Source organism: Etheostoma spectabile, unplaced genomic scaffold, assembly GCF_008692095.1.
Source record: "Etheostoma spectabile isolate EspeVRDwgs_2016 unplaced genomic scaffold, UIUC_Espe_1.0 scaffold00002529, whole genome shotgun sequence".
NCBI lineage: Eukaryota > Metazoa > Chordata > Actinopteri > Perciformes > Percidae > Etheostoma > Etheostoma spectabile.
In genome coordinates this window covers 191992-205473 of record NW_022602910.1, presented here as the reverse complement: position 1 = coordinate 205473, position 13482 = coordinate 191992, and positions in this window count along the sequence as shown.

The following is a 13482-nucleotide window of genomic DNA, read 5'->3' as shown; positions in this document are numbered from 1 at the left end:
GTTGCCACTCGCCGCAGCATGCGGCGGATGGCATCACTTTCAGTAGAACCGCCGAGGGTTGTCAGGAAAAGTTTCTGTAAAATATATAAACACAAATATACATGTGGAGTGTGGAGCTTGTAAAATCCCTTTTGTAAGAAGTCTGTTCAGTTATGATATTTGAATTTATGCAATTATATAGTGTTGATGGGCGGCCAAATGGGCCTCTGCGTCTGTCAGACGGTCTGAATGAGATCTACCATATCAGCGGAGGAATGACATGCACAGCAGACTATATTACAACTCTCCACATCTCGGACACAGAGATGGGAGGAGTTATGTGCACAAAGTTGTAAATATGAGCAAAATCTGGTGAAACACACCTGAGCTATACTAGCCTATATATACTATAATATATATATATATATATATATATATATATATATATATATATATATATATATACGATACTGCAACGTTGGGCCACTATTGTGCATCTCTAACCTCTGCATCTCTAAATGTAACTGTAAATAATTAATTTGATGTTTTTTAAAATGAACAAATAGTCTTTATTTTCACAAAAAAGTAAAAACAGTAAGTGGGGCCAGAGGATGACAGCCAAACATTACTGAACATTGGCACAAAGGTTAAAGGATTAGAATTTATGTAACTCAGTGGTTCTCATTCTTTAGAATTTCAGTGGTCTTAGTTGATCCCTCAACATTAATTTAACTTTGGGTCCCTGGTCCCTACACCAGGGACCCCTGGACCTGTTCCCCACAGACCCAAATCTTCTCAGCTGTTGCTGACATATGCTACTGTCTCTTCATGTGGTTCATTATGTTTGGCACAATGTGTGGGTCAGTTCTTATATCATAAGAAGTTAATAATGTAAATGCTGAATGCCCTAAAACCTGTTGATACAACAACACAAAGGCTCCTAACCCTACCGTTTTGCACATATCATGTAAGACTTGATTTCTCCATTTTTTTTTTGCAAAAAAACTCTCCAGAAAGTGCCATTTAATGGTTTATTTTTCAAATTTTTTCCCTGGGGGGGCATACCCCCAGACCCCCCTAGGGAGTCCCCCATCCACCCACATATACCAAATCCCAATTTAAACCCTAAAGGATAAAGACCAAAAGAAATTGCTTTGTACGCGGCAAAATATGGGTCGGCCCCCCTCAAATCTCACTCCAAGGTTTTTGGAAAAGTTGGCAGCCCTGTATAAATACCAGTATTAAAGATAAACATAAAGTGTGTGATGTAGATGGGAGAAAAACAGGAACAGAAACTACAACACTATCAAGTAGTGCAGGCGTATAGAGTCTGACAGCGGCCGGGATGAATGACCTGCGGTACCTCTCCTTCTTACACCGTGGGTGTATCAGTCTACTGCTGAAGGAGCTGCTCAGGGCCCCACAGTGTCATGTAGGGGGTGCGAGGTGTTGTCCATGATGGATGTCAGCTTGGCTAACATCCTCCTCTCCCCTACTTTCTCTATGGGGTCCAGAGGACAGTCCAGGACAGAGCTCGCTCTCCTGATCAGTCTATTGAGTCTGCTCCTGTCCGAGCTGCCCCCCCTCCAGCAGACCACAGCATAGAGGATGGCAGAGGCCACCACAGTCATAGAAGGTCCTGAGGAGAGTCCTGCACACTCCAAAGGACCTGAGTCTCCTCAGCAGGTGTAGGCGACTCTGGCCCTTCTTGTAGAGTGCATGGGTGTTTTTAGTCCAGTTCAGTTTATTGTTTAGGTGAACACCCAGGAATTTGTAGCTCTCCACTACATCAATGTCCGATCCCTGGATGCTCACCGGTAAGAAAGGGGATGTTTTCCTCCTGAAGTCGACTATCATCTCCTTTGTCTTGCTGGTGTTAAGCTGAAGCTGGTTGAGCTCACACCAGCTGACAAAGTCCTTGATAACCGACCTGTATTCCAGATCGTTCCCCTCAGAGACACAACCAACAACGGCTGTGTCATCGGAGAACTTCTGGATGTGGCAGTGGGTGGTGTTGTGTGTGAAGTCCGAGGTGTAGAGGGTGAAAAGGAAGGGGGAGAGCACCGTACCCTGAGGGGCACCTGTGCTGCAGTGCACCACGTCAGACACACAGTGATGGAGCCTCACATACTGTGGTCTGTTGGTGAGGTAGTCCGTAGTCCATGCAGCCAGATGTTGGTCCACTCCGGCACTCTCCATCTTCACTCTGAGGAGCAAAGGCTGGATGGTGTTAAAAGCACTGGAGAAGTCGAAAAACATGACTCTCACAGTGCTCCCGCTGTCCTCCAGGTGGAGCAGCGATCTGTTCAGCAGGTAGATCACTGCGTCGTCCACTCCAATCCCAGGCTGGTAAGCAAACTTCAGGGGGTCCAGCTGTGTGCCCACCAGGGGTCAAAGGTGACGCAGGATGATCCTCTCCATGGTCTTCATCAGGTGAGAAGTCAAGGCAACAGGCCTGAAGTGGTTTGGCTCTTTGGGGCGCGGCGACTTCGGTACCGGAACCACACAGGAGGTCTTCCACAGGGCTGGGACCTTCTCCAGGCTCAGGCTCAGGTTGAATAAGTGCCTGAACACACCACAGAGCTGGTCCGCACAGTCCCTGAGGAGACTTGGGCTGATGCCGTCCGGGCCCGGGGCCTTCCTTGCCTTGATCTTCTTAAGTTGACTTCTCACCTGATCATCTGTCATGGAGAAGGGGGTGGAGGATGACTGGGGTGTGAGGATGGTGGAAGGTGAGAGTTTAAAAGTTTGGGGTCACATTGAAATGTCCTTATTTTTGAAGGAAAAGCACTGTACTTTTCAATGAAGATAACTTTAAACAACACCAGCAACACCGGGGCCCCGCAGGGGACTGTCCTCTCTCCCTTCCTCTTCACCATCTACACCACAGACTTCAACTACCACACAGAGTCCTGCCATCTTCAGAAGTTTTCTGATGACTCTGCTGTGGTTGGATGTATCAGCGAGGGGGACGAGGCTGAGTACAGAGCTGTGGTGGGGGACTTTGTCACATGGAGTGAGCAGAACCATCTCCAGCTCAATGTGACAAAGACCAAGGAGCTGGTGGTGGATCTAAGGAGAGCCAAGGCAGCAGTGAGCCCTGTTTCCATCAATATAAACTGGACTGGGCCAAGAACACTCAAGCCCTCTACAGGAAGGGCCAAAGCCGTCTCTATTTTCTGAGGAGGCTGAGGTCCTTCAACATCTGCAGGACAATGCTGAAGATGTTTTATGAGTCTGTGGTGGCCAGTGCTATCCTCTTTGCTGTTGCATGCTGGGGCAGCAGGCTGAGGGTAGCGGACGCCAACAGACTCAACAAACTGATTCGCAAGGCCAGTGACGTCGTAGGGGTGGATCTGGACTCTCTGTCGGGGGTGTCAGATAGGAGGATGCTGTCCAAACTACATGCCATCTTGGACAATGTCTCGCACCCACTCCATGGCTTGTTGCTCAATCACAGGAGCACTTTCAGTGACAGACTCATTCTCCCAAAATGCACTACAGAGCGCCACAGGAAGTCATTCCTGCCTGTGGCCATCAAACTTTTTAACTCCTCCCTCTAAGTGTCTGACACACATACACACACACACACACACTTAGAGAGGTTGAAACTGGACAATATTATCTGTATTATCTGTTTTGTGCAATAACACTGGCCTGACATGTGTGCAATCTCAAATACCACAATTATTAGTATTATTATTATTATTTAACTTTTCACCATTCCAAATCCTTAATTATGTGAATTATGTAAATAATGTATAATAACATTCCTTTATGTAAATACCGTACGTATCCAATTCCTTATATTTCTTTATTTCTTGTATTTCTACTCTATTTATAATATTGTGCAACTACAACACAGAGTTTCCCTTCGGGGATCAATAAAGTATTTCTGATTCTGATTCTGATTCTGAAACTAGTCTTAACTTTGAAGAAATACACTCTATACATTGCTAATGTGGTAAATGACTATTCTAGCTGCAAATGTCTGGTTTTTGGTGCAATATCTACATAGGTGCATAGAGGCCCATTTCCAGCAACTATCACTCCAGTGTTCTAATGGTACAATGTGTTTGCTCATTGGCTCAGAAGGCTAATTGATGATTAGAAAACCCTTGTGCAATCATGTTCACACATCTGAAAACAGTTTAGGCCGTTACAGAAGCTACAAAACTGACCTGGCCAAAAAAATAAAAAATAGAGATCCATGGTTTCATGGCATTTGATTCAGTCCTTCTCAGCTGGCCAATAAAGAAAGAAACAAAAGTTTGACATGTAATGCTAAGCATAAACATGTTGACAGCAAGACAAATTACCAAAAAAGCCTGTATTTTTTTATTACAAATATTGATAGTTTTCACATTCCTTTGATTATAAACATCACGCAATTTACCGTCTGTGTGTGGCAAACTTCAGGAATTGTCCAATCAAGTCCTCCGCTTCTGCAGCAGTCAGCACAGGGAAGTTTTTCTGGCAGGCCGCTAGAGGAGAAGTCAAAATGAAGCAAAGTTATAGGTCAAATTAAAACCTCTTGTCAGCAAAGCTAAGCATAATACTGATGTGAACAATAAAAAACAAATGCCTGTTATAACCCTGCATACAGCCAAGTCCTGAAAGGCCTTCTTTGCCTTTCTTCCCCGCAGGCTGTACTGTGTCAACACATCATTCGTTGCCACTCGCCGCAGCATGCGGCGGATGGCATCACTTTCAGTAGAACCGCCGAGGGTTGTCAGGAAAAGTTTCTGTAAAATATATATAAACACAAATTATACATGTGGAGTGTGGAGCTTGTAAAATCCCTTTTGTAAGAAGTCTGTTCAGTTATGATATTTGAATTTATGCAATTATATAGTGTTGATGGGCGGCTGTGACTCACTGGTAGCGGTTGCCTGCCAATCGGAAGGTTGGTGGTTCGATCCCAGCCCCTGCAGTCATTGTCAAAGTGTCCTTGGGCAAGACACTGAATTGTCCGAGTTGCCCCCGGTGCTGTGCATCGGAGTGTGAATGTGTATGAATGTTTATCTGATGAGCAGGTGGCACCTTGTACGGCAGCCCCGGCCACAGTGTATGAATGTGTGTGAATGGTGAATGTTTCCTGTAGATGTAAAAGCGCTTTGAGCAGTTGTTAAGACTGGAAAAGCGCTATATAAATACAGCACATTTACGTTTAGGGCAGGACTACGGCCACTTAAGTACCACATTGTTCCTCCTCTCGGGTTGGCAAAGACTCCTGTCAAACTCCTGCAGCTTGGTGACAGTTGAGCAGGGCGACAGCAACACGTCATCAACAGGAGGAGCAAGAGGTGACCGGGTGCGTCTTAAGAGCTCATCCATCTGATCCTTGAGAACATGGATGACCTGTACCATGCGGTTTATGGATGCCCTCATGCCTAGGGGGAGGAGGGTAAAAAGAGAAAAAAAGCGTTTTAGTAATCATAGTACACACACGCACACGCACACCTTAAGTCTTCTTACTTCTCATTTCCATCTCCATGTGTGAACCACCTCCTTCTGTTGGATGACTCACCTCCCTTTGTGAGAGGTCTTCTGTTTACAAAAACGTTATGTTACTCTTGTGTTTATCGTTATGAGATGGGCTGCGATTAAAATTTTAATCGCGATTAATAGCATAATTTCCCCGATTAATCGCAAAATGAAATAAAGAATTCAAAAGTAATGTATATGGTGAAATTCTTTTTTAAATGTTCTGCCATATGAATAAAAGTGCCGTAACATTTGTTCTGCAAAAACTTACCAGCATTTTGTTCATAAATTAGCAGTTAAATAAAATATTTAGTGTACATGTCAACTTAAACAATGTATTTATCATGTCCAAAGGTGAATTCCATCTGGTTGGAACATCTTGCAATGTCTCGTCACTGTCAAACGCACTGTTAAGCAGAGACACTGAGGGACACTGTCCAATGCGCTGTTAAGCAGAGACACTGTGACAGAACGCTGGAGACCGTGCGCAAAGCAGGGGACATGATCAAAAGGCAGAAGGCTCGCAGCAGCGATCCTATTTTGTATCTATTCTCACTATCTGTGCTAACTGCAGTGACTTTATTTGACACATTTCACTGCTGTGCAACTTCAATAAAATGTCCCGCGCATGTTTCAGCATAATGTCTCTCCTCTGTTTTCATTCCACTCAGAGCAGAGTGAATGCAGCGCCCATTTTTCATCAGTAAAATGCACTGTAACTCCGAGATAATTCTGGCTACCCAGTGAGTCCAGTAGTTGTAGCGTGGTCGCTTTTGCAGCCTTTTCATACAACTCGTGTATTCTTGTGATTGTGCGTGTTGAGGGAATCTCATACCTGCCGTAATGTTGCGATTCTCAGACCGATTTCCTCCACAACCCTACTGGACTTGCAGTCTGTAGCTATCCACGTCGCTATGGCATTTGTTAGCTTCTCTTGCCTTTGTTTATCTAAACTTACCCACACTCTGCATCTAACGTAGCCGGCCAAAAAGTGTTTCGTTGAATGATTTGCTGGTATCAACTGTCAAGGTGATATTTCAGACTGGAAGTGCTCCAGTGATAAGAAAATTCAAATTTGCAGTATTTACAAAGCCGTTGAGCAACAAACTTTTACAATAATAAAAACTGCGTTAACGCACAATAAAAAATTTTTTAATTAATTAATTAACACGTTAACTTGCCCTGCCCTAAGAACAGTCACCATGTTTCCTGGGATGTTTTTCTGGTTGTGCAACGGATTCATCTGCAAAAATAAGACCATATAATTTGTACCGATTGCAAAATTTATATTTGAAATGTGTAAATAATGTCTATAATTAAGGTCTTACCATCACTTGAAGAATCTGTCACAAACCACCTTGGGCGTTGGCGCTGCCTTGGACGCTTGCTTCCTCTTCTGTCTTGATGCTGGAAGTGTCCATCAGCTGCCTACATTGCGCCACAGCATGCATGAATGCATGCATATATATATATATATATATATATATATATATAATATATATATATATATATATATATATATATATATATAAAGCAAGCAACAGGTTACCTGTACACAGCCATATTTTCTTAACTGGAAATTTGGCCCAGCTGCTGTTGGGCAAATGGCATGCTTTGACGTGGGCCCTCACATTTGGCGTAGTGAAGTAGCAGGAGACAACCTTTTGGAAAAATGTACCTAATGTCAGATAATTTCTTACAGTGTTGCAAGTACAACATTTATAATGTGTAAAAAATCTACACAACTGCATACCTCTGTAGACCTGTCCACCCATGAAAATGGCACAACCTCCATAGCACAGTCAGCAAACTCAAACTCAAAATTTAGGCGAGGAAATCATATATTTTCAAGTGTATCTGAAGAGGTTTAAGCCGGGATATTCAAGTTATCCTGGATGAATTTAGCTTTTACTCGGTTGCACGAAACCAGATTGAATTAAACCCAGCCAAGTAACCATGGAGATTTATTCTTTGTGGCTTGCCTGGTCCAGAGCAGGCAAAGATTAATCCTGGAGTCTCATGTGTCAAATCAGATGCCGTCTGATCCAAAATAAATGTGTTTAACAGTTATTCCGTTGTCTTCTGCTTTATTTTTATAAACATGCATTACCCTACTTGTCACTATTGTTGCGAGTTTTATTTAAACCCTACTACAGTTGTTTGGATGGTTAGGAATGGTTGCACTGGCACCCTGATCCGGAGTGGGACTTTTCCCGGTGGGACGGTACTGAATAGAGGCTGCCTGGCGTGCACACATTCATAATATTATATACAGTTATTAAATGGGCCATTTTATGTTATTACACCACAATATTAAAAATAGCCTAACTATTGTTTATCAATCAAAGTGTTACAGAACATTATTTGCTACTTTGCTACTCTTCTTTCTCAATCAAAACAATCCATTCAGGCTTTGGTGTGTTCTTCTGTTGAGGCATGAGTTGACCACACAACTATGATCATTTTTAGACAACAATACACAAAGCATCAAATGTATTAAAGGGGTGATAGAATGCAAAACCGATTTTACCCTGTCATATGTGAATACCGACAGTTTGGTGGGTAAATAGGACATACAAAGAAGCTTTAAATCCCATTGACATGCCTTTCCTCTGAAAATCCCACATTTTGAATCTGCCGCTGAAAACGGGCGAATCTCAACAAAGCCAAAAGATGACGTCAGGATCTCAGAACCATTAGCTTTGTCACGCCCATTACCGTATAAGGAGAACGGTCCAGCCCCAACATCTACACACAGGCCACTGACCTGAGACCAGCTCCTAATGGAGCTAGCGTTAGCTCAGTTAGATGTCCGACTGAGAACGCTGCTTGTGTACTCTGACGGGATTTACTAAGAAGAAAGTTTGGAATATTTCCCAGGATAATGACAATGAACCAGGGTCGTAAATGCAGAGTTCCAGGCTGTACAAGGAACGGTGACACTTCTCATAGCCTTCCCAAGGAAGCAACCACTTGACGGGCTCGGCTGCTGTTTATAAGGAGATCCCAGGGAACGTTTTCACCAAAGACAGTTTTCAAAACTTTGGACAATTTAAAGCAGGATTTGCTAAGCTGCTGTTGCTGTTCCGACTGTCTGGTCATCCCAACCACAAGCTGTAAGTAGGATTTCGTCATTAACAGTAACATTGGCAATGCTAAGGTATCCTGTAGCTAGCATAGGCTGAATGTGTGTTGATAACTGTAATGGCAAAGGGGCTAACGTTTCATTTTCCTAACTGTTCCATTCGAATAAATACCCCGTGTTGTCATGTAGCTCCATCTATAGTTCACCATGCATGTTTGTCCACTTTGTCAGGTTCATTTTTATTGTATTTCAGCAAGAAAGCTAACTGCAGCTGAGTAGAATCATGATCGTTTGGTTGCTAGCTAGCGCTAAGCTGTAACGTTACTCAGCTAGCTAGCTAGCTCTGTTATCCCGTTTGCTTCGACAACAGAACTGGAAACGTTATCATTTCATATGATATCTAGTCAATCTCGTGAAAACAGTGTGTATATAGACTGCAATGTATTGATTTGCAGTTTTTTTTATTTCAGAGCAACGCTATGTCACAAGGACAAGACGCGAAAGATGCAGCTTGCCAAACAGATGCTCCGAGTGTGTCATCTCGGGGGACACAACTGTCTCATAAGACATCAAGACCGCACATATCATACAAGGTAACCTTTCTAATTATTCTTACAAACCAGACGTCTTATAGTGTTTGTGTAACATTGTGACTGGGTAGCATTTAGCAGAGCAGTGTTATCTAATGTTATCATGATGAGTGAGTGACTTTTATCAGATATGTGAGCCATTACCAACACATTGGTGAATTATTTAAAGTAGGAATAGAACTATTCATCTGGATTATCACTGATTGGTCTGATTTTTTCCTGCATTTCCTTTTGTGGGGGGGGGGCTGGTGAAAATAATTTGGACAATAGGCAGGAATGTGTTTGTATACAACAGGTATGACTGAATGCTAGATTGTGTGTTGACGATGCCTTTTGCAGGTATGTACACGCCCTATGAACTTTGTCATTCAACAAAACAAGTCTTTAGAAAAGGCAAATGTGAATGGGGGACAAATTGTCTGCAGAAACTGGTTTTGTTCAGTGAAGGAGTGAGACACAAACATGGTCTAGAGACATCAAGCCTAATGGCCGGCCATATAAATGTAAATCATTTCAGATTTAAGCTGCTCCCACTGTAAGACACTTGTAACAACACTGGTTAGAGTCCAGCTTTGGCACAGCTTAGAGGTTTAGCAACTGCTTTTGCTATGAGTCAACTGGAGTATTTTGCTTGGTGTGTGTAAAAGGTAATACAGTTATGTTACAATATTTATGTTTTTGTTTGATTGTATCTTGCAGCCACAACGGAAGACAGCCAAGGGGAAACTAATGTACAGACGTCTGTTCCCAAAGGCCAACAGGGGAGGTTACACCGTCAAAGAAGTGAAGACAGAGACAAAAGTTTGTAAGTTTAAATATTTTTTTTATTACAAACAAAAAATACTAAATTGCATCTTATCGGCACTCAAAATAACTTTTCACACACTGCAAACAACAAATCTGAATGTGCAATGATATAGGTGCTAAAATGACTTTTCACACACAACAGGCTATGTCTTAGACCTGATGCGAATGGTGTTTGAGGAGATCATCCACGACCCCCTTCCTTATCTGGAAGCAGTCCTGTGCCCCAGGACCTGTGTGCTCAGCTCGACAGGCACCCAACCCGACATACTGCCCTGAAACATCCAGAAACTCCCTCCACGCTGCACGACACAAGAGGGGTCACGGCACGGACACTTCTACCAAGAAAACCAGCACCAGCTCACAAAAGTCCTATAGGCCCTGGGTCTGCATGGCCTGCAAAGAGAACAGGGTGTAGTGGACAATCACATTTTTTAGATTTAAGAGTAATGATGATTGTTTTGAAACAAAATAAAGTAATTTTGTTGTCTTGATAATACTGTGTTTTTGTAATAATGCTGAATCAATAATCAATGCGTATTGTTATAAACATTTTATTTAGATACTTGAACTGCTAACAGTGGTATCAAATTGGCTTCACCTTTCCATCCATCTGATTCTCAACTGGCCATGGTCAACTCTGTAAATATTCATTGCATTTTGCAAAGAATATATATTGAGGCACGGATGAAGGCCAGGATGGTGAGCCATACAGGTTATCTCCTCAGGAATCTAGGTCATTCTTATTCTTCTGACCTGTAAAAACAACATAATGAGCCTGTTGTTATTTCATAATGTTGAATGAGCAGAAAGCATAAAGTAGCTTGAGTTAATGTATCTCTAGTTTTATTTAACTGAGGTATTTATTGGCAACATATTTTCTCTCTCCTGGGGCATGTGTGCACAGTTTCCACAAGAACACCTGCCAAGGTAAGATACTACATTAGATTACTACATGTTAAGAAGGTAATAATCTCATAGTCAGATGATCTAATCTGCATGATAGTAGTTCCAAGATAACATTAGACGTAGCATACAAACTGAACAGAAAAAGGCTCCTGTCCAGCTAAATGGACGTCCTGTTGTAAGATAACATTACTTCTGGGTGGTAAAGAATGTACGTAACTCATAATCACAATCAATCACTATTCAGCAGGAGAGTATACGGTAACAAATGTTACAATGTGACTAAGAGACTTTCGTTGAGAGCAGCTCTATGAACTGGCCACTAACTTTTCTGCCAACTGGACATCTTGACTGAAATTGCGAGGGTACAAGTTGTAAAATATTTGTCCATGTGCAAATTAATAAGTTATGTTGCTTACAATACTAAAAACAAGGCTAATACAAAGTTATTCTTAGGCTACAACACTGAAGTGGGAGTATTACACTAGTGTGACAACAAACCTCTAATGTTGAAAAAGCAAGTAAATGCTAAATTACAAACTTACCAGTCTGAAGAAGTCATTTCCAATTTACGGCAGGTTGCTCCTCGATGTCAGATCCTTCCTCTGATTCAGGCTCAAACAGATACGGTAACCATGCTATCGCCCACCTTGGATGTTTTAGTCATGTTTGTGTGCCGCAGCAAAGCTCGTTGCACACCAACCAATCAGCGCGCAGCTTATTTAAATATTCATGAGCAGACCATATAAGGCAGAAAAGCTCTCGTTTCAAGCCAGGTCAATTTAGCAGGGTGGTGTGAGGGCCAAAAGAACAGCTAAAACAACATTTTTAGCCCAACAAATGTTACATACCCTATCAGGAGACCTCAAAGAACAGCGTGATATACTCTATACAACCATTCTATCACCCCTTTAAAGAATACCAACTCATTATGCTTGGACTGAAATAGTATTATTTTTTTAAACAATGAGTGAAACAACAAGTGTCTGTGTGAAGAACAAAGTGATGGAACTGATAAGAATATTGTGTATAAACTGTAAGTGTTAAGAAGAGAGGAATAAGTGGGGAAACAATAATAGTTAGCATTAAATAACTCCTGTATTGCTCCTCATTTTCCTGGAGGCCTGCAGTAAACCGCGGGACCCGCTGTTAGCAGTCAGAAAACGTCTTAGTCTGTTTTGCTCTGTGCAGCCCCAAATCCCCAGATGATTGTGCTGTGCAAATACAAATAAAGATAAGTATATGCATTATAAAGAGCTTCCGATAGAGAGGTATCTAATTGATCAATCTACCCGCGGGGATACCTACACAGCTGGCAAAGTCGAGCTAACAAACTAGCAGGCAATTGGTTAAAGTTAAAAACATATATAGTTGTGCTGTATACATACAAATAAAAAGCAACGTATGTTGAGTTGACAATTCAAAAGAGGTAGCTATTTAATCAACTTACCTCAGAAGTTATTGGTCGGTCAGCAATGGAAATGAATCATGTCCACGCCGTAGAATGGATGTTTGGAACTATGCGAGATGCATACTATGGAATGCTGTTTTATTAAATATTAAATAAAGGAATAATACATGAATAAATAAATAAATGAATACATAAATATAAATAATAATAAATAAATAAATATGCCTACATCATAAAAATAAATAAATGAGGCAATGAATACATAAATTATTAAATAAATGTAAATATAATATAATACTAGTTAAAGAAATATATTAAAAGGTTTTACTTTGAATAATTGCATTTTTATTTCCTAATGTCACATTTATTAATTTCAAGAAACTTTTATTTCGTAAATCCACATTTATTTATTTTTGTGGACTTTTATTTACTAATGCCACATTTATTGATTTCCCTCTCTATTTATTTCCAATTCATTTTTGCAAACCAGGGGGGGCTGGGTAAATAAACAGAGAGGGAAATCAATAAATGGGGCAATAGGAAATAAAACTCCACGGAAATAAATAAATGTGGCATTAAGAAATAGAAGTACCATAAAATAATTAAAAGTAAACCATTTTAATATATTTGTTTAATAAAGTGAGTCATTTTTAAATGAATATTATTTAATAATTATATTAATAATAATTATTTATGTATTTATTGCCTCATTTATTTATTTCACGATGTATTTCAAAGGCTTATTCATGTATTACCGAATAATTAAACAATGCAATACATGTATTATTTACGTGTGTATTTATTGATTTATGTGTGTATTTATTCATTTATTCAATATTGAATAAAACGGCACCCTGGTGTGAATGAACGTAGGCTGCAAGTGCATACTTGCATCAAGGAAACCAAACTTTTAAGTGCCCTTGGTTTCCATGCCTCGGAAACGTGATCCGGCATCATGTGACGGCGAATCGACCAACGGAAACGGCGGATTGAAAACACGTCGCCGTTCACGTTTGACAGGTTCAGTGCTGCGTTCTCAGGTTGTGGGGAAGGGGAGAATTCTGTCTAACGTAACATTACGGTTCATGTGGACTCTCGTGCGGAAACACAACCATTCACGTTTGTCTTTGACCTCCTCCAAAGCTTCTCTAAGCCTCTGTAATAACTGTCCCCGGAAAAAGATACACAAAAACACACAAAATATAGGCACATTTCTTTAA